Source organism: Talpa occidentalis, unplaced genomic scaffold, assembly GCF_014898055.3.
Source record: "Talpa occidentalis isolate TD23 unplaced genomic scaffold, MPIMG_talOcc4v2.1 talOcc4.10, whole genome shotgun sequence".
Classification (NCBI taxonomy): domain Eukaryota; kingdom Metazoa; phylum Chordata; class Mammalia; order Eulipotyphla; family Talpidae; genus Talpa; species Talpa occidentalis.
The window spans coordinates 60,364,991-60,386,945 of record NW_023600993.1 but is presented as its reverse complement, the minus strand read 5'-3'; positions in this window follow the sequence as shown (position 1 = coordinate 60,386,945).

Sequence of the window (21,955 nt, the reverse complement as noted above, 5' to 3'; positions counted from 1 at the left end):
TAGGAGAACAGATCAATTTCTTCAATAAATGGGAAAGAAGTATATATACTTTTCAACAATTACATAAACAAGGGCAAGGGGCTGTGATATGGTCATACAATGGAAAGCCATAAAGTAAAAAATATGGATGATTTATATTCCAAATATAATTGTTATAAAGAAGCCAAACACAAAGAGGTAAATATTCTAGGCCAGATAGGCTTTTCTAAATATGTCCAGAATAGTTCTTGTCCAATAAATGTCACCTTGATATGAACTGAAAAAGATCACTAGCATTAAAAACTTTACTACTACAACAGAGTAATCCCCAGGGAAAAGGGTGGTTGCAAGTGCCCCACCCTATGGAAGGTAGAGCTGGGTGGGGAAGTAAAGCTAGAAAAGATTGAGAAAAGGACTGAGAGAAGAGAGAAGACATGGCTGAGGAGAACTGGAGAGAGATGGATAAGGGAGAAGGCTGGAGGAGGAACATGAAGCAGAGACATGAGAAGAATCTGTGCTTGCATCTTGCCCTTGGACTTGTACCAAGGACTTGGGATATGGAAGGAGTCACTTGAAAAAGATGGAAACCCATGGGAAGGCTGACAATAGTAGTCTTTATATTGACTTGAGTTTTGATTTTGCTCTTTTTCTTCCAGATTTGTCTAGTCCTTTTGTTGTAGAGCAGCCCCAATACAAAACAGGGTGCCTGACTGTGGGTCCTCACCCGCGCGCTTAAAAGGACTTATCAATGCTCTACTGCAGGCACACGTGAAAGGTTAATAAAAGGTTTATTTACAAGGGAAGGGAAATGAGGAAATGTACAGCTCAGGGAGAAAAGTGGGAGACAAAGTTTTAAATGAGTCCTACCCGATCCGCCGATCAGGAATCCCAAAATGGCGCTCTGAGAGCTGGCTGCCAGCCAGGAGCAGTGAAGCCAGGAGGCAAGCGATAGCGAGCCCCCCAAGGCCCACGTGTTTAGTTTTTATATCCAACCTGGCTGTCCAACTCCACCCTCAGGTCCCAGCCACCCTCCCTTTGGTGGTGATGGGATTTGTCTTTCCCAGTGTCTTGATGGGTTTAGTCTGGAGTGGGGGTGGGGTCCACAAAGCCTGTATGAAATTAACTCAGGACATCATTTCCCCCTAACACTTTCCGCCCCATTCTGTGCTTCCCCAGCAGAAGTTGCCTTAGACTTGTGGCAGGTTTTTGGGTTTCAGTGGTCCTGCTTTGGGTCAATTCTATTTGTCTGGGGATTTACCCACAGGGGGATGAGTAACTTTGGGTGTTTTCATGTGGAAACTGTTTTATCTCTCCATTCTCTTTATTGCACACTAATTGTATTAAAGTTATTTTCTATTGACAGTCTTATGCACTAAAGTATGTTTTGTCTTGGTACAGTAAGTGGCAGAACCCAATGAGAGCAGGCAGATTTGGCTTTTCAGGATGCCCCTCATCCTGCCCCCTAACATTACCATTAATTAAAGAATTGATGAGGGGGTCTCTCTGATGGCAGTTGAGCACTGGGCTGTGAAGCTGCCCACAGCCTCTATAGTGTTGGTTCCATCCCCGCCCAGCAGGCGAGGGTCCCACATGGTACACAGACCTCTCCTGCCACCCACTGCTCCCCTCAGCAGTGCATTTCCTCAGTCTGCCTGTTCTGCTCCCCGCTCTGGCTCTGGTGAATTCTCTCACCCTCCCGCACTTCTGACTGTACCCAGTGCTTATATAAACAAACAAACAAACAAACAAACGAACAAACAAATAAATAAATAAATCTTAAAAAAAAAAAAAAAAAAAAGAATTGACGGGGGAAAGGATGTCCTGAGCAAACTCTATGCAGGCTTTGTGGACTCCACCCCCATAACACTGGGAACTACAAATCCCATGATCACCAAAGGGAAGGTTGTGAGGACCTGAGGGCAGAGTTAAGCAACTAGGCTCTCAGTTTGGTTATTTAACTGGCCAAGTTGTGGGGATTGGGGGATGGGAGGAGTTGGTCACCCTTTTGGCTATGAGGTGTGCTAGGTTTTTACCAGTTTGTTGCGTCATTGGGATTCCAGGTCAGTGGAAATGAGTAGGACGCCTTTAGGAGCTTATCTCCCTCTTTTTCTCACTGAATTATTCATTTCCCATTTCCCTTTCCCTTGTAAATAAACCTTTTATCAACCTTTTGTGTATGTCTGCAGGTTAGCATTAATAAGTCCCCTTTAAATGTGCGGGTGAGGATCCAGTCAGGCAATCCCATTTTATATCGGGGTTTGCCCTGTAGCAGCATGACAATTACTTTAATTTAAAAACAGAGAAAACCTTAGATGCTTTCTGTCCTTGTCCTGTTTCCTAATAGAAGAGCTAATCACTACTCTCCCTTTTACAACCTAGAAGGATGTAGTTTGGGAAGTATCATTTGTATGTAGGTTTACCAGTGAACATCTTCTCTATCTGAGAATCTTGCCTTTACTTGATGAGCAAGAAAGTATATGTCTCTCTCTGTCCCACCAGATAAACGCTCCTACTTCCTTTCTTTATTTACCCTCTAGGCTTAACAAACTCTGTTTTCTTATATTCCAAGGGAAAAGAGTATCTACTGGAAGATACCATCAGAATTGCTGACCACCAGGTGACAGCAAAAGCAAGCTGGTGTCAGTCAAAAACCTCCAGATGCTAGTGTTGCGAGGATGAGGATGGATGTGCTGACTCACTCCCCCCATCTTCTCCCTTATAACTCTAGATAATACCCCTGCACTCTGCAAAAGAGCAGGACAGTGGTCTTTTAGACCTTGTCTGCTGCCCTCCTCACTTTGTCAACAAATTCAACTACTTTCCTTCTCCTCAAACTCTGTATCCTTTTGCTGACCAAGGGAACCAAGACCATTCCAAGACCATTTACTCCCCCACCCCGAGTAAAAATGAGGTCAGCTTCTTCTTGTCTTTCCTGGGAAGAACCCCCTCCCAAGTCCCTAAACACAGAAGGATGTCCCTGATCCATTTAATTATTCTTTAGAATCCACAGTCATGTAAATATTCCACACACAATTTATAAAATTTTGGACTTTTTTCCTACTAATATCTCTGATGTTGATTTGTTCTTCACTCCAGCCTCAGAAGAACTCAGATGGGGCAGGGCAATGTCCCCCTGCAACCTGACAGTATTTTATAATTTTATTTACATGAAACCATTATATTCAGGAACAGGGATTTTAAAAATGTTTTTTTTTTTTTTTAAATTTTTGTATGTGAGCACATTTCACTATTTCTCATTTTAATGTCCTCAGACAATGATCTATGTTAATATTATTGCTTATTATCAAAACATTGTTACTTTTTTGACTTATTTTTTTCTCTTACAGACTTTCCAAACATAGATATAACATATTGAAAGCACTGACCCTAGTGCCTGAAGGATGTAAGTTACTAGACCTTTTTCTACTACATGGAAAAATCATGTAGGTTTTTTTTACGATCAATTTCCTCATTTGCATACCAGATGGTGGTTTAAGGAATAGAAGCAAGAACATCTAGTTTTCTGGCCAACATAGTTGCAGCTATATAATTTGATTTAAACAATGAAGATGACACCATTTTCTTTGCTAATTAGAAATGCAGTAACCCAATCCTTCATTACATGAGTGTAACTACTTCAAAACTAGCTCTAGGGTAAATTATGATATAACCATAATCTATAAATGTCAAGAAAACTGAAGTATGGAGCAAATAATTCAAATGCCACACAATTATAAATACAAAACAGTTAACTTCATGCCTAGGGGTGTTTTCCATAATAAAAGGTACATATTTTTAAAGAGAATAGGAATGGTGGCAGCTGCAAAATAGTTGCCTGCCAATTTGACTGTTGATTAGAGACTGTGAAAATTATTAGCACTTATTCTGTACTTGGCAGCCATTTTTGCAAAAAAAATAGGAAGTAATTTTATCCTTACATACATTTTAAAGCCAGCACATTGGCTTGGAAAGCACAAAGCACAGAGATTTACATCAAACTGACACATTGTATGAAGAGCATTGTGGGGAAACATGGTGTCACTTGCCTCTTAGAGTTTGTGACTAGACATTGACCTGCAAAAGAAAAAGGAAAATTTTTCTCCTAACACAACTGGTACATAAGTGTATGGCTTTGATAAGCAAAACCCCAAAAAGATAATTTCCCTAACAATGGATGAATTATGCACTTCTTGCATACAATTGCAAAACTATAGATGTTACAAAGAAATCATTAAATAAACCAAATCCCTGTATTTCAGAAATAGATTTATAATTTGTTTTTGAAAAATTGAGATAATTTAGTGCATTAATTACTCATTTTTTTCATATTTTATCATATCAATTTCTCTACATTATTTGCTTTTAAAATAAAGTTAAATTAAAAAAAAGCTAATGCATTTTGTAATTATACTTTATGGGTTTACTATAATACATAGTTTACTTAGGTATTCTATAATGGAGATCCACTATTTTTGCTTTTATTTCCAAAAAAAAAATATATATATAATATATATATATATATATATATATATATATACTGATTTTTGGTATATATTAAATATATATATATTTACCTGTATTTCTAATAATTTACTCAAATTTAGATTAGAAGCAAATGCAATTATATGATACCTTAATTTTTTTATTTAAAAAAATAAAGATTTATTTATTTATGTATATAAGAGCTGGGATACAGGCCAGAGGCATGGGGGCTGAGAGAATTCACCAGTGACAGAATGGGGAACAGAACAGGCAGACTGATGAAATACACTGGGAGCAGTGGGCAAGACAGGAGAGGTCTGACCGGATCGGGGATTGAACTCCTGCTGCAATGGCTGGCTGCGGAACAGCTCCATAGGTCGCATTCCAAACCCTCCGCCACCCCCATCCCTCATCAGCAGGGAGGCCCAGGACACCTTAATTTTAAGGTCCTTGAAACATATTTTGAAAGTACTCTTCAGAAAATATTTGAATAATTTTTTGCTCACAAATTTGCTGTTAAATTTTAACTTTGTTCATTATTGAATCTGTATATGTTCATACAACTGATTGATTATAGGGTTTTTTGATGCTCTGATCCATTAGATGAAAAGGAAATGTCTATTAGACAGTCAAAATGAGTGTGGAAATCTGGGAATCCACCTGATAGATTTTATTCTGTGAGAGCTGTTCCAATAAACACAAATTTGAATTTAGTTTATATGGTGGATCATTGACATTAAAAATGTAATTATTATTGATAGGAGGGACTTACATTTCTAAGTTTCCCTGACCTATAGATGTGCAGATGTTAAAGGAAGGCAGCACAATATTTAATCTCACCCCTTTGAAAGAATACCTTGCAGAAATGCAAAGGCTGTTACTCTGTTAAATAATTGAGAAATGATTTTTATCTGGTTCCTTGATTAACAGTGGATGTAAAAAAAACTGATGAGCTAGAGCCTGTGAAGATGACTGCTCTCTTGCCTGCTATCCAAGGGATGGGGTCCTTGGAAAGTCTTCTAGTTCATTTGTTCACAGACAGCTTAGAAAAAAGAATTTGGTTTTGTATCCATATTCCCTTGACTACATTAGGTTGGTGAGAAGGCCTGAAAGCATCAGGTGTTTATGGGTACAGTTGAGGATAAAAAAGTTACCTGGCAGAAACATAATTGAAAACAGTGATTTGGTGGAAGTAATGAATACTATCCGCATTTAGGGAGAGTAGATAATTCAAATCGGGTTGGAATGTTTATTTTCCAGAGATATTTCAAAGAAAATAAAGGATTTTTTTTTTCTGGTAAGTTTATTGATGTCATTTTTATGAAGTGTTGGGTTCAGAGAATGGGTCCTTGGGTTACCTGTGAGAAAAGTTTTGTTAATGGGAATAGGCCTGGGTTCTGCTGCCTGTCACTGCCAAAAAGCAAAGACAGGAATTGAATCTATAATAATTACTTTCTTTTTCAGATCTCTAGCCATTGATTTGCGAGAACAGAGGGCATAAGAGACCATTCTCCCAGGGCCATTGACATGTAGGAATGAAAAGACCATTCTGCCATCTCATCTCCAGCCTGCCCTTTTTTAATGAGTTAAACAAAAACAGTCATAAGCAAACAGCACATCATAATTCTCAGGATATTGGGGCCTCCCTGGTGGCACAAGGGGTTAAGATGCAAACTATGAAGCTGTCCGCAGCCACTGAAGCACATGTTCGAACCCCGGCCAGGGAGCTACCCACATGGCGCAGCAGACCTCTCCTGACTCGCCTGCTGCTCCCCTCAGCAGTGTATTTCAGTAGATCTGCCTATTCTGTTCCCCACTCTGTCTATGGTGAATCCTCTCACCCTCCAAACCTCTGGCATGTACCCCAGTTCTTGTATGCATAAATAAATCTTTAAAAAAAAAAAAGAATTTTCAGGATATCATTTAATAAAATAAAAAACTTAACCCCCTCCCCTTACCCAGCAGGAAGGTTTGGGACAAAGGTTTGCATAGATAAAGGGACTTGATAAGGTTGCTATGGGAACCAGACCTTAAGAGTGATCACTTTGATTGTGAAAGTGGAAGCAGGGCCAGGAAAATTCTATGTCAGAGGTCAACACCCATCCCAGCAGATAACTGGCTAAACTAACTTCCAGCCATGAAAAGCCTAGGAACACAGTTTATACAAGGGCCATTCTCCCAGGGCCATCAGTCTGAGAAAACAAGAGACCATTCTCCCAGGGCCATTGACATGTAGGAATGAAAAGACCATTCTGCCATCTCATCTCCAGCCTGCCTTTTTTAAATGAGTTAAACAGAAACAGCCAAGTCTTTCTGTTGGGGAACAATATATCCTGAATGAACTCTATCCACCATTATTTTATGAACTCCACCCCCACCTCCAAGCCAAAGAGATCCCAGGTGCTGAAGATTACAAATTCCATTGTGCCAGGAATCTGCTTTGACTCATGACTAACCAAAGGGGGAATTGCTGGGAAGTAAGGGTGGAGTTCAGCCACACTTGGTGTTATAGGGCAGCCCCGATACAAAACGGGGTGCCTGACTGTGGGTCTTCACCCGCGCGCTTGAAAGGACTTATCAATGCTCTACCGCAGGCACACGCGAAAGGTTAATAAAAGGTTTATTTACAAGGGAAGGGCAAATGACGAAATGTACAGCTCAGGGAGAAAAGTGGGAGACAAAGTTGTAAATGCGTCCCACCCGATCCGCGGATCAGGAATACCAAATGGCACTCTGAGAGCACCAAATGGCACTCTGAGAGCTGGCCGCAAGCCAGGAGCCGTGAAGCCAGGAGGCGAGCGACAGCGAGCCAGCCCAAGGCCCATGTGTTTGGTTTTTATACCCAAATTGGCTGCTTAACTCCACCCTCAGGTCCCAGCCACATTCCCTTTGGTGGTGACGGGATTTGTCTTTCCCAATGTCTTGATGGCTTTAGTCTGGACTGGGAGTGGAGTCCACAAAGCCTGTATGGGATTAGCTCAGGACATCCTTTCCCCTAACATTGGTATATAACCAAAGACATCTGGGCCTGGACTAGTTTTGGTTTTTGCCTGCTTTCAGTGTGCTCTCAGAATCCCAGCTCAGACAGCGCTACCAGGAGGATGCATTGCCCAATTAATCTCTCTGAAGGAGGAAGTTAGGAAATGGGGATAGGCATTCAGTTCGGAACAGAGTGCCCCAAGCCCCAAGTGCATTGGATGGACTTATGTAGAGTGCTCAGTCCTTGGGTTCACTCTGGGAAAGGTTTCACCAGAGCTCCCCTTTCAGTAGCATGTGGCAAATTTCTCCATGAGACAGAGACAGTAGTGATATTTAAAGAACAGGTTTATTAGGGAACGAGACAGGTTTGCTAAGAGAGGCCTGCATGGTTGCAGGCGGGTGGCCTTGAGGAGAGGGGCCTCCCCTGAGGGAGGTCAGTGAAGAGAAGTCCCAGCATGGACAGGTCATGGGCAGGCAGGGAGGTTTCTGCCCTGCAGAGGAGAGAGTTGGTAAGAAGAGGCACCTGCATAGTCACAGGCGGGCAGTGGAGTGCTGCCCCGAGCCAGTGCAGAGACTGCACTGATGTAGTACTCTTCTGTATGGGAGGGGCTCACTCCTCCATGGAGTGGCCTGTTTACTGCTGATTTGGGATAACTAGGCAAAACCAGGAAGGGACCAGAGATTCCCAGTCTCCATATCTTTACCCTCAGGTCTGTGCTCCACTTCCTATAGCAGTCTGATCCTGCTTGGGTTTCATGCCTTGTGATAAAGCACTGGTGCCTAAGGGTCCCCAGCTCTACAGCTGAGTTAATGGTCATGTTATACCCCTTGACCCCCACCTCCTTTTGAGTCAGGAGGTGGGCACCTTGGGCACCTCCTTTCCCATCTTTCTATTCTTGTCCTCCATCACATTTATCAGTCTGACTGAGAAACAGTCGCAGACTAGAAAGGAGCCCCTTGCCCCCAGTACAATTAAAAATGGAGTGTTCAGGGCCTCCCCTGGTGGGCAGTGGTTGAGCGCTGGGCTGTGAGGTTGCCCGCAGACTCTGCAGTGCCGTTGGTTCCCTGGCCAATGGCGAGGGTCCCACAAAAAAAAAAAAAAAAAAAAAGGAGTGTTCAGAACACCAACATAATAGCGCACTAGCAATGGACCAAAGCTCGTTTCAAAAAAGTAGGCTGAATAAAGTGGGAAGATTCAGTGCGCCTTGGTATCCAAAGAAACCCCTGTGGGCCTATTAGGGAGAAAGGATGTTCTGAGCTAATCCCATACAGGCTTTGTGGACTCTACCCCCACTCCAGACCAAAGCCATCAAGACATTGGGAAAGACAAATCTCATCACCACCAAAGGGAAGGTGGCTGGGACCTGAGGGTGGAGTTAGGCAGCCAGGTTTGGTATAAAAACCAAACACATGGGCCTTGGGGGTTGCTCTCTTCTCCCCTCCTGGCTTCATGGCTCCTGGCTTGCGGCCAGCTCTCAGAGTGCCATTTGGATCCTGATCGGCGGATCGGGTAGGATGCATTTACAACATTGTCTCCCACTTTTCTCCCTGAGCTGTACATTTCCTCATTTCCCCTTCCCTTGTAAATAAGCCTTTTATTAACCTTTCGCATGTGCCTGCAGTAGAGCATGGATAAGTCCTTTTAAGCACGCGGGTGAGGACCCACAGTCAGGCACCCCGTTTTGTATCGGGGCTGCCCTATAACAGTTCCAGCCAGTCATAAGAGACAGAATGGGGAGACACCCAACAGCCAAACCCCACTCCTTGCCCACTCTACCTATATAAGCAGCTAACCCTCACCACCTCAGTGGCTACCCACTTGGGGCCTCTCTGTGCTTGGAGAGCTTTCCTGTCCTCCTTTCTATCAATAAATCTCTTGCTTTTCTGAAACTTCGGTCTCAAAGTTGAATTCTTCTTTTCTTGCTGAAGACAAGAACCAAGTTAAGAGCCTGCCTGAGGTCCTTGGACTCTGGGCTTATTCCCCCAAAAATCCAATTCATCTCTCTCCCTGGGTTCCCACACTTTTCATTTCCCTTTATAAATAAACCTTTCATTAACTTTTCTATGTGTACCTGCAGTTGGGCCTTGTCCTAAGATTTTTTTTTAAAGATTTATTTATTTTTATATAAGAACTGAGGTACAGGTCAGATGTGTGGGAGGGTGAGAAGATTCACCCGAGACAGAGCAGGGAACAGAACAGGCAGACTGACAAAATGAACCGCTGAGGGGAGCAGTGGGCAAGGCAAGAGTGGTCTGCCACAACATGTGGGATTCTTGCTGGCCGCCCAGGATTCAACCCACACTGCAGAGGCTGCGGACAGCTTCACAGTGCGGCGCTCAACTGCCTGGGCCACCAGGGAGGCCCTTGTCCTAAGATTTTTAAGTGCACAGGTAAGGACTTGTTACAGGGCAGGGAGAGGGGCACCCCAGGACCTCCAAACCTGCCCACTCGAAATAAATTCTGCCATCCACTGCATCGAGACAAAACATATAGACCTTTAATGGAAAGAACTTTAATAAAATTAGTGTGCAGTACAGAAAAGACAAAGAATACAGTTTCCAAATCAAGCACCCAAAGTTGCCCATACCCTCGTGGGTAAAAGTACAGCAAACAGGACTGGCACAAAGCAAGGCCCAAAAGCCTGTCATAAGTCTAAGGCACCTCCTGGTGGGGACACATGGAAAAAGGTCAAAAACAGCTACTAGACAAGTCTGGCAAGAAAAGAGCAAAAAATCAAAATTAAGATAAAAGCTAACACTGGTAACTTCCCCACAGGTCTGTCACCCACATCTGTTTCAACCAGTCTAGGACAAAGAAACAAGCAGTTTCTTCACATGTCTCTGCTCCATGAGCCTCCTCCAGGTCTCATTCTTGCTCTCCACACTGACAGTTACCTCTCCAGCTTCTCCTTCCTGCTCAGTTCCACCTTCCTTTGAGTGGGGCAGGGAACCTGGAACCTCCACTTTTCTTGGGGACAGCCCTGTTACAATCCCCCCTTTTAATTTTTATTCCACCATATTTATGGTGGCACAGATTTCAGGTCCACCCTATTCCAGACTCACATCCAGGCTATCCCATTTCCTTTTGGGGTTCCCTTGTAACACTTCTTTCTGCACAGTCATTTCATCTCTCATTCATCATTTCTCTTAGTGCATTTCAATAAATTCACCTTTTCTGTTTTTCACTACAGAGTATAGAATGATGAATTCTTTCACCCCTATGCCTTCAGCTAAAGCCCCTATCCTTCCCCACACCAAGAACAGTTCATCATAGTTCATGCTCTTAGTATTTGTCATGTTCAGCCTTGGTACATCTGACCGCATCAATCTTTGCCACTTATTTTGGAATCATCGGGGCAGGAATCTCAGTTTTAATCAAGAGTTTTAGTATAAAGAAAACAGATCATTAGTCATAGTGTGTGTGTGTGAAGCCTGTGATAGGTGTGTGTGTGCAGATTCCTGTAGTTGGTAAGGTGCCTTCCCTTCCTCATGAGGCCTGTCAGTTTCACCAGAGTTCCCCTTTCAGTGGCACATGGTCAGTTCCCCATGAGGCAGAGGCTTTTGGTTATATCTAAAAGGACAGGTTTATTATATTTAATAAGTAAAGGAGAAGAAACCACTTGCACAGACATAAGCAGGTAGGAAGTGCTGCCTCTGAAAGGCACAGATTTGTCAAAGGAGATGCCTGCATAGACACAGGCAGGCAGACTTGGAACAAGAGATGTATTTTGCCACTGCAGAAATTGTACTGATATATTGTTCTTTTTGAGAGGAGTTCATTTCTTTGTGGAATTATTATTTATTGTTAAAGTAAATACCTCTAAGATGTGACTTGTCTGATTTGTAAGAATAGTTGATTCTCTACAATGACCTTCAATCTCTATATCCTCACCTCTGGGCTGCACCTCCAGATAGCAGTATGAAACCTGTTCTAGGAGGTAGGGGCTTAGCAGTTTTCATTGCTATAGATGGGTTAACTATGTGAATTATTTCTACCCCCACCTCCAGTTTCTGATCTTGTGAGGCTTCCATCCTGAATTTTAGCCTCCATCCTTGATGGTGTTCCTCGTGGTAGAAGTGAGCCCCAGGGCAAGTTAGGGTTAATTAGGCAGCTTCGGGGACAGGGCAGGCAGGGACTTCAAGAGAGTTTAAGAAGCTTCTGAGATAAGGGCAGAGAAATTCAGGAGGGATAATTAGGGTGGTAAATTTTAAGGCTAAATTTTAAGGCTAATTGAGACCATAAATTTTAAGAGATCTGGGACAGGGAAGGTAAAAGGAGAAATTCTAAGATAAAAGCTGGGAAAATGGGCACATCTGCCCTAGTATATTCACTAGGACAAAGAGCTGATCATAAAATAGGACGATGAGATTAAAGAATAGAGAAAAAGGTTTAAATATCCCCAAGACCTAGGCCTATAATGTCTGTAATGGTGTCTTTTGCCACTCCTTGGCATCACTTCTTTGGAGTTCTTGCTTTTGTTCTTTTCCACTAAATAAACTTTACTTTCTTGAACAAAGTTTGCTTCTCTTTGCTTATTATCTAAAAAGTCTATGAATTCTTTTTTATGGCTTTGTGGGACAAGAACGGTGGTTCAAGGGCTAAATTAATAGTGCACATTGGCTTCAGAAGGATATACCAGATAATGCCTAAAATAATTAATAAATACTTATGTAACAATAGGAGAAAAATCACATCATACTTCACATTCATTTACAGAACCTTCTCTGGATTTGTCATAGGAACTGGTTTTGATTTTAAATGACAACTCTTGCCTGGTTGGCAGACAGAATTGAGGGGGTACCCCAGGACTTCCACACTTGCATTTTTAAAATTTTTTATTAATTACTATTTTTTATTTTTTACATCATTGTTCATTTTTAAACAATATTTGCTTCCCCCAACCCCCTCAGGTGTAGTCCCCATACAGTTTCCTTCACCAAAGTACCTGTGCACCATCAACTCAGTCCCCTGTGCTCCTCCCTCCCTCCCTCTGATCCCTCTCCTGCCTCCTCCCCACTTGCATATTTTAATTGGACTCTGCCATTATGCCATTATTCACCAAATAAAGACATAGCATATTTTTTTCCAAACAAGTTTGGTGCTGAATTAATAGAGATGAACATTTATAAGTATGTAAAGTGGTTTCAAGGTTTAGAATTCAAATATTAATGCAATTAAAAAGAAAATTGGACATAATCATAAGGTTGATAAATTATGTCAAAGAGGTAATAAGGTAGAGATATATATATATATATATATATCAATTTGTTTCATAAGTTACAAGTCACTTAGCATCTCAAATAGGAAGGATTTCTCTTCTTTCCCATAAGGATTTCTCTTCTTTCTTTCTAGCTAAAAGGCATCACTTTGAAGGCTTTCTTTCATATTCTTTTGGGAGTTGGTTGCATATATGAAAAACATTTCTTTAGTGATTAATTGACTTTTTCTTTCTAAAACATGTTCATTTTTTCCCAAAGAAAATGGCGATAATATTGGAAACTCTCTATTCTGCAAATCCAATTCTGTTTTCTTTAATTAAGAAGTAATTTGCTGATTTACTGTTCTAAACACTCCCTTTCACCTCATTTCTCTTCATCTTTTTATCAATCATGTATTATTTTTAATTGATGATGTACCATTATTTTACATTCCTATTTGCATTCTCACAATGTAGGTTTTGTTCCCTCAGTTATGGCCCAGTTTAAATGTTTTCTGCTACTGCATAAATCCCTACCAAGGGGACTGCCCAGAATCTATCTCCAGCCTATGCTTTGCTGCTTTTACCAATAAATACAAAACACTATTACTCCAATTGTTAAGAAAGGGAAAAATCTTTAGAATAATTAATTCATTTTAATTAAAAAAGCCATACAATTGCAATCTGATTGGGGCAGGAATTTTGTCTTAAGTCCCTGTTCCTGGTAACCTGATCCTGCTCTTTCAATCCTTGTAATTCATCCTCTATCTTTCCCACATTAGAAGTTGAACATTCATTCATTCTAATTGAAAAACAAAAGTCATAATAAAATATTTCTTTTTTTTTTAAGATTTAATTACTTACTCATACAAGAACTGGGGTACAGAAAAGAGGTATGGGGATGAGAGGATTCACCAGAGACAGAGTAGGGAAAAGAACAGGCAGATTCACTGAATTACACTGCTGAAAGTAGCAGTGGGCAAGACAGGAGAGGTCTGCTGCACCATGTGGGGAGCTCCCTGGCAGGGGTTCGAACTTGTGCTGCAGTGGCTGTGGATATCTTCATAGGTTGTGTCTTAACCCCTTGCACAGCAGGGAGGCCCCAGAATAAAATATTTGTTCTCATTTGATTGAGGACCATGAATATGTTGGCATTTGGGAATGGTGACAGGGATATGTGCCTCTCAGGCTGAAACTTAAGCTAAATGTTTGTGTTCAAGGTCATCAGACATTGGGTGAAGTATTGTCATAGTGAACTGATTTGTGAACTTTATACTTGATAGAACCTGAGCCTGTGTCTCTTTTGTTCTGTAAGTTTTATGACAAACTTCTGAAATATCTTTCTGTAATTCCACTCATAGTCCATTCATAGGTTTGACATGAATAGTATATACCAGTTAATAATACAATGTGAAGAATGTGAAGCCCTTACCCTTTCCTCCCCTACACTTTCTTTCAACTTGAAGATCATAACTTTGAATGTATTTAAAAAAGAAAAATCTCCTGGAAGTCAATTCTGTGTTTATTTTTTTTAAAAGATTTATTTATTTATGCATACATGAGCCGGGGTGTAGGCCAGAGGTGTGGGTGGCGGGGGTGGGTGGATTCACCAGAGACAGAGTGGGGAACAGAACAGGCGGATTTTTACATTGCTGAGAGGAGCAGCAGGCCAGACAGGAGAGGTCTGCTGTGCCATGTAGGTCAGCTCCCTGGCCAGGGATCGAACGTGTGCTGCAGTAGCTGCGGATAGCTTCATAGTGCTGACACTTAACCCCTTGCACCACCAGAAAGGCCCCTTAATTTTTGAATTATTGTTTTATTAACTTTACACATATGTGATTAATTTTAAAAAACACCCCTTCTACCCACCACAGCACATAGCTTAGTAAGGGATGGTGGAATGGAATTCAACTCCCACTCAACCTCCTTGGGTGACACTATTCACAGTTTACAACCACAGCATATTCACATGGCACCCTCATTTAAGACTGTGGTTGGCAATGGCTGAATGTTCCTTTCTTTGTCACCTACCAACTGTCTCATATACCTTGCACTTAGAAAACCAAGCTCTGAACTACAAGATAGTTTCCACAAAGGACATGTTTATTAGTGAGTGAGTGGAGCTATGTCGGAACAATAGCCGAGTCAGTATTCAGACAACGCTGCCTCCCCATAAGCACATGAAGGAAGATTATGTAGGAAAGAAATGAGTGCAGGACGAGGCAGAGGCTTTTGGTTATATCTAAAAGGGAGTACCTGGCAGTCAAGTCAATCACAAGACTTTTGTAACATTTCTGGAGTATTTTCTCTTATGCTATCAATTAAAATTACCATTGAATGTTCGTCAGGCACTGATATTATCAACATCCTTGGAAAGAAGAGAAATATCTTGCTAAGCATTAGGCAACTCATCCTCATGACCCTGAGGAATGTAGTACAGTGGCTTATAAGGCAGAGGCCATATTCCCAGTTCAGGCCTGACCACATCATCTGCCCTTCTGATTCTCTTTTTGACTTAACTCCAACTCTCACTCCTAAGCTTGGGGCTTCAGAAACTTGAGGTATACTACTGTTATGCAGATCTTTGTCTAACCAGCCTGTTTTGTAGGTTTTTATACTAGGATTAAGAGAACCCAGTCTTTCTGGAATATCTGTACCTACACATCTTGTATATGTGACAGTTTAATATAACACTGCCTTTAAGTGGGACAAGAGGAATGTCCAAAATCCTACAGGGACATGACTTCTAGGATGTAGTCTGTATTGAATCAACTTTGTTAAATACACAACATGAATATTGAGTCATGGATTTTGTCAGTTTTCTGGCTTTAATATCAAAATTAAACTATATTTTGTTACATAAATTTAATACTCATGACCAGAGATGTTGTATTGGATGTATGGATGATAACAATATTTTAGCAGAATTTGAAAATAAGTTGATTTTTAATGATACATTCTTAAAACTTGTACAATGTTGTAATATAATGTTACTTCAATAAAATATAAAAATAAGCCTTGCTTGTTAAGTATAAAACTTTCTTTGATCTGGCCTCTAGCTTCATTATACAGGGTTATATTATGGATAATCAAAGAAAGTAAAACAGTAAAACTGACATATAAATGACGATCATTGGATCTTGAAAACAACCTTTAAGGGTACTAGTTAGTTTGAATAGTAAGAGAGGTACTATCTACAATTCTGTAAATTTCAGGCAGTGAGGGAATCTCCTTCATGAAATTTTCTGTAGTCTTAGTAGAGTGCCACAATAGAATTCACCCAGTTTTCCCTAATACATACATTTTTCCAACATATATATAACAAACTAATGGATACCGAAAATAATGTCAACATTTACCATGCAGTAACATTTTCCAGGTGCTCTTTGAAGCTTTTATATTAACTAATTTAAGTAGGTCAGAAGAAAATTGGAATCTGAAGACCCTTTTCTATCTTTCAAAATCCCAATGGTATCTCTCACTTCTACTTCTCCCTCTTTCCCAAGATTTGCAAAATTGGGACCCCAAATCCACTTTTCTGTATCTTTCAGGGGCTGCCTGATACTTCTCATGTCTCTCTTTCAATCATTTTCTTTCTGACCCACTCCCTCAGTTTGTTCATGACCAGAGACAACAAGCCAGTGCTTGACCTCTAGGCAATTTCAGCTTGCAGCAGCAGGGTCTGATTGATTTAGCTAATCTATCCACTTATCTTACTTAGTCAGATGTTGTCCCATGTCCTATCATCTATGGCAATACAGATGGAGGGGGTGGGTGAGCTATAAATGTTATTGGACCATTCTGAAGTGATTTGGGACTTATGAAATGACTTGCCAGGTGGTCCAAACCACATTGGATCCTGCTAAAAAATCAAGGCTATTGAAAGAAGGAGGAGGTCTGGGTTCTCTTGGTGGGTTTTGTGACTAAGATCTGTGAATGGTGATTGTTTTCACTGTTTCTGAAGACATTCCTCACTCTGATCTGGCAGATGAGCCACCCAGGCCAGGACTTGAGAGAAGGTGAGGATATCTCTGACTACTGCGGGGAGGCATAGGTTCCTGATAATTCTCCTTACAAATGTCCCTCATTGGTTTTACTCTTGCTGTTAAAGTTGATTCCTTTTTCTACACCACAGATGGAATTATCTTTAATGTAAATTTATTCTATGCATTTATTATTGAAATCCATTGTAAAATTCATCTCATTAAAAATTGTTAAAATCCATACTTAAAATTGATCTCATGGCTTACAGAAGCAGTTTTCATGGGGTAGGAGGTAATAGTAACTATGGAAATACAGGATCAAGGCATCAGTAGATTAGGTGTCCAGTGAGGTCTTCCAGTTGATTGACAGACAACCATCTATTTGCTATGTCCTGACAAGGTAGAAGAGGGCGGGTGGTCTCTGGATTCTATGGAGCTTCACCCTCATGACCTAATTATGAGGTCTCACCTCCAAATATGAACAGATTGAGACTTAGGCTTCAATACATGAATTTAGGGGTAACAAAACCATTTGGATGATAGTGAACATTTTTTTCATCTCCATTTCCTAGGAGAATAGCATTTTCTTTGGCTGAATATAGACTTCATGGCCACATTTTCCAGTAGAGAGTCCTTGAGTGTTGTGATATCCAGACCATGACTTTAAATCCAGTTCTCAACTTTCCTTCAAAGTTCAACTCATTGAGCTGTCTTCCCCCGCCCACTCTCTTCACCTCCCCATCCCTCCATACACTTTGGCTTGCCAGAATTTGTGCATTTGGAAGTCAAGACTGCAGGAAGCCTCTAGATATTGAACCATGCCAGGACTTCTTATACATTCTAAGAACATCTCAATTTAGCACTTAAGTCCATAATAATCCATCAGCCCTTTTATCTCCTCCACAAGGTATTTAGGTATCCTGAATCTCCCAGGATTTTCCTGATATTATCACTGACCAGTCCTAGTAAACTTGTCCTAGGGAAATAAGCACAATTGGTAACCTTCAATTATTTTGTGTTTTTTTTTTTTTTCTTTTCTATGACAACAGTTCTATCTTCATTTTTTAAAAAGATTTATTTCTTTTATGCATACAAGGGCTGGGGTACAGGCCAGAGTTGTGGGGGGTGAGAGGATTCACCAGAGACAGAGTGGGGGATAGAACAGGCAGATTGACCTAAGTATGCTGCTGAGGGGAACAGCGATCGAAGTACACTGCTGAGGGAAGCAGTGGTTAAGTCAGGAGTGGCCTGCTGCACCATGTGGGTTGCTCTCTGGCTGGCTGGGGATTGAACTCATGCTGCAGAGGCTGCAGACAACTTCACAGGTTGTGTTTTGCACCTTCCTTGTGCCACTAGGGAGGCCCCTCTTCTTCATTTTATAGTCTCAATAAGTAGCATGGCACTGGGTAAAAGGATATGCTCCATAAATGTTTGCTGAATGAAGGAATGAATGGATTAATTGTAAAAGGATGAATATCAGTAAGGAAAAAACTCACACAAACAAGATCCAAATTGAATATAGGGTTAGGATTTTCCTACAGCTCTCCCTGGGCACAGGTGGAGTCTCAATATTAACCTAAAAACATACATTTCAATGCTAGTGACTAGATGGTGATATATGAGTCCCAGGAAAGAGGAAAACCCAGTGCTGAGTTAGCTGCCCAATTTTGCATCTATTGCATTTTAAGTAGGAAATAAAAACAGCAGGATATTCTGAGGAAACAAGCACAACTCACTTCTAGTTCTGAGTTGGTGTTATTACTCACTTCTTGCCTTGCTATTGATTTCAGTTATTCTAGTCCCAGATTTATGGCAACAAAATTTCAGCAGATAGCTTATTAATTCAGCAGTGGTCCCTGTAACTGAAAATCTCTATTTCATGCTCGATTTTCTAGCCTTCTAGTTAAGGCTTATGGCCCTGACAACATGATGTGTTATGTGAAGGGGTTGAGAATGATTCCTTTTGATGGTTTCACCCACCTGCACACCAGTTGTTTAATTTTGAACATTTTCCACATTAACAAATATCTAATTGTACTTGTTATGCACAAAAAAACTGTCCTTAGCTAAATTTTCTCTGAGAAAGTAAAGCTAAGGACCCCTGTCCCAGGCAGGTTGGGGGTGGTGGCACCTGCACCACTGGATGAGGTGGGGAGGCTTGGGGCGATGGAGGTAGCATAAACCTAGAGAAGGATTCTGGAGGTGGAAGAAAACAAACATCAGTACAGAAAAAACATCCAGGGAAATCATGACTGAGTGGCTTGGCAGAGAGAATTGAGTAATGAAGAGATAGGAGAGGAATTATGGGCAATATGTGCTAATTAGAGGGTTTAAGACAAAGAGTTGGTAACATGTCTGGAGAAATTCCCTGATCTGAGTATCCAGAGCAGGTTTTCTATTTCATTCTGACCATTCCATTGCTCTCAGTCCAGCCTGTTGCTCCTCATCTAGGCATATTGCTTTAGGACACCAGAAAATAATCTGCAGATCAGCCCAGTGTTGTGCAGAAACTGCACTTGACAGGTGGTCAGGGCTTTGAAGTTGAGTCCTACCTTAGCCATTTCAGCAAATGATTTAATCTCATTGAACCTCAATTTCTTTATTTATAAAATTAGACTTAGAATCATACTTTTCTGGCAGTTTTGGGCTAATTATGTGGAATGATTTATGTCTCCTTTGGTGATTTCTCTAGCTGGCAAACAATGAAATGTTGGTCTCCAGGCTAAGTATCATATATTTGTGCCTGCATAAGGTTCTTCTGTGTTTTTTTTTTTCTTTTCTATGACAACAGTTCTATCTTCTTCATTTTTTAAAAGATTTATTATTTTATGCATACAAGAGCTGGGGTACAGTGCTGCAGGGGACCTTGCTACCCCAGCCAGGTAAGACGATGGCAAGCAGCTGAGAAAAGAGCCTCACATCTTGGGGCCAAAGCTCAAAGAGCCTCACACTGTGGGGCTGAAGAAAAAGAGCCTCACACCTGGTGGCACCAAAGACTTTTAAAGAGCCTCACACTGTGGGGCTGAAAATTCCTTGTGCCTCACACCATGGGGCTGAAGATTGAACATCCCTTTGATTTTTGTTCTTGATCATAATAAGAAAGAACTTCTCAGTAAATACATTGGGCAATAAATTATACGTATAAGAATATTGTAAGTACATGGCATGGAAAACTACTTGCTTAAAAATTAAAACACTGAATAATTTGGCCCACTTGACAATGGGAAATAATTATTGTGCAAGGGCATGCCTGATAAGCAAATCAGAGCTGGCCATAATATTCCTTATATGGAAGTTCTGTAAAGAAACCTTGTAATGATTCATAAAGTTGATTACACTAAGAGTTTCTAGGTAGAAAAAAGTTTTAATAACTGATTACCGGGAAGCAACTTGTCTCTAGCTATAGGCCATATAGATAGAGCAGTCTCCTGATATTGTAGTCTTGGCGATAGGGATGTACCAAGGACTATTAGCTGTACCAGGTTGTTGTTTAGGCTGAAATGATGAGTCTAAGTTTTAATTATCTATTAACTTTTAAGGTCGTTTCTTTTCTCAAAAACACATAGGTGCCAAAATGTCTATGGGAAAGGAATGTACTGTTTTTTTTCTGTTTCACTTCTATGCAAATGATGATGTAATCCCACAGCTTGCCTTAACATATAAATAAAGACCCACTGAGACCCTCAGCAGGGGATACTTGCACCAATATAAGAGTGTCTGTGTCTGCCTCACTCCTTTTCCCCTCAGTCCTCAAGTTTGGCCTAGGCCATCTCATCCTTTCAGGGACACCTGACCGACATTTTGCCAGAGTTGGTCTTCAACAGTACAGCCAGAGGTGTGGGGGGTGAGAGGATTCATCAGAGACAGAGTGGGGTGCAGAACAGGCAGATTGGCTGTAGTACACTCCTTGAGGGCAACAAAATTTTAACAGATAGCTTATTAAGTCAGCAGTGAATTATCATAGGCAAGTTCCCTGATTCTCTGAGTCTTGCAATCTAGTAACCAGGTAAGAAAAATACATGATGAAAGTTAAAACCTGTTCTGTGTTGATAGCTGGAAGTACAGCTAAATAAAATGCCATTGAATTTTAAAAGATAAGAAGTTTTTCTCCAGTTGAGTAAGACTTCACAGACTGGAATAGTCTGTGGAGTATATGAACAATTGGAGACAACTTAGCTGGAGGCATAGAACTTTTAGATATTGAACATGTTTCCGCCATCTTTTTTTTTTTTAAGATTTATTTATTTGTACAAGAACGTGGATATGGGTCAGATGCATGGGAGTGTGAGAGGATTCACTGAGACAGAGCGGGGAACAGAACAGGCAGACTGACCAAATACACTGCTGAGGGGAGCAGCGGGAGCAACAGGAGAGGTTTGCTGCATCATGTGGGACCCTCACTGGCTGGCCGGGATTGAATTGGCACTGCACGGGCTGTGGACAGCTTCATTGTGCTGCGCTCAACTGCCTGTGCCACCTGGGAGACTCTGTTTCCTCCATCTTTGACCCACTGATTCTGGGTGGAGGAGGACTGGGTGCCATGAAACAGAATGCAGCAGGGGGTCTGCCAACATGGGTGAGCACATAGGGAGAAGAGTGTGCGCCTCTATGCAGAGGCAGGATTAAAGTCTCTAGTGAGGATTAAAGGCCACCCATGGCCAGTAGCCAGCAGCTTGGGGTGGGTACATGTCATTGGAAGCTATAGACAAGGAGTTATAGGTTGGGGCCTGCAGCTACCCTAAAGGCCATGCAAAGGGGTGAGTGGCAGTGAGTGAACTTTGAACATGTAAGTTACATGTTAAACATAAACTTTGAAAGGTCATTTAGAAAATGACAGTACATGTTTGGAGGGTACTGTTCCAAGTGACAAGTGAAGATTTAGTTATTGTGGTGATGGTGGGACTGTAGGCACTAAGCAGACATCATTTTACAAAGGCATTTTGGTACTTTTACATGTCCATTCATGTCGCCAGCCTTAGTTGTGTGCTTAGGCCTATGATATGGAGCTGCTGTATATGTACAAGTTACTTAAAAACAAAACCACAGATTTATTACCATACAGCCCTGTAACTCAGAAGTTTAAAATAGGCCTTACCTAACTCCAATCAAGGTATTCATTCTAGAAGCTTTAGGTGAAATTTCGTCACCTTTTATTTTAATTTATTTTATATAATTTTACATCATTTTTCATTTTTGCACAATGTATGCATTTTAATTTTGGTTATATTCCACATACAATTCCCACTCCCCTTATTTTCACTCTAATCTCTTTTCCCTCTAACCCCCCCAGAGAGTGTCTCTGGTTTACAGTTGCTTATTGATTTTGATATTTAC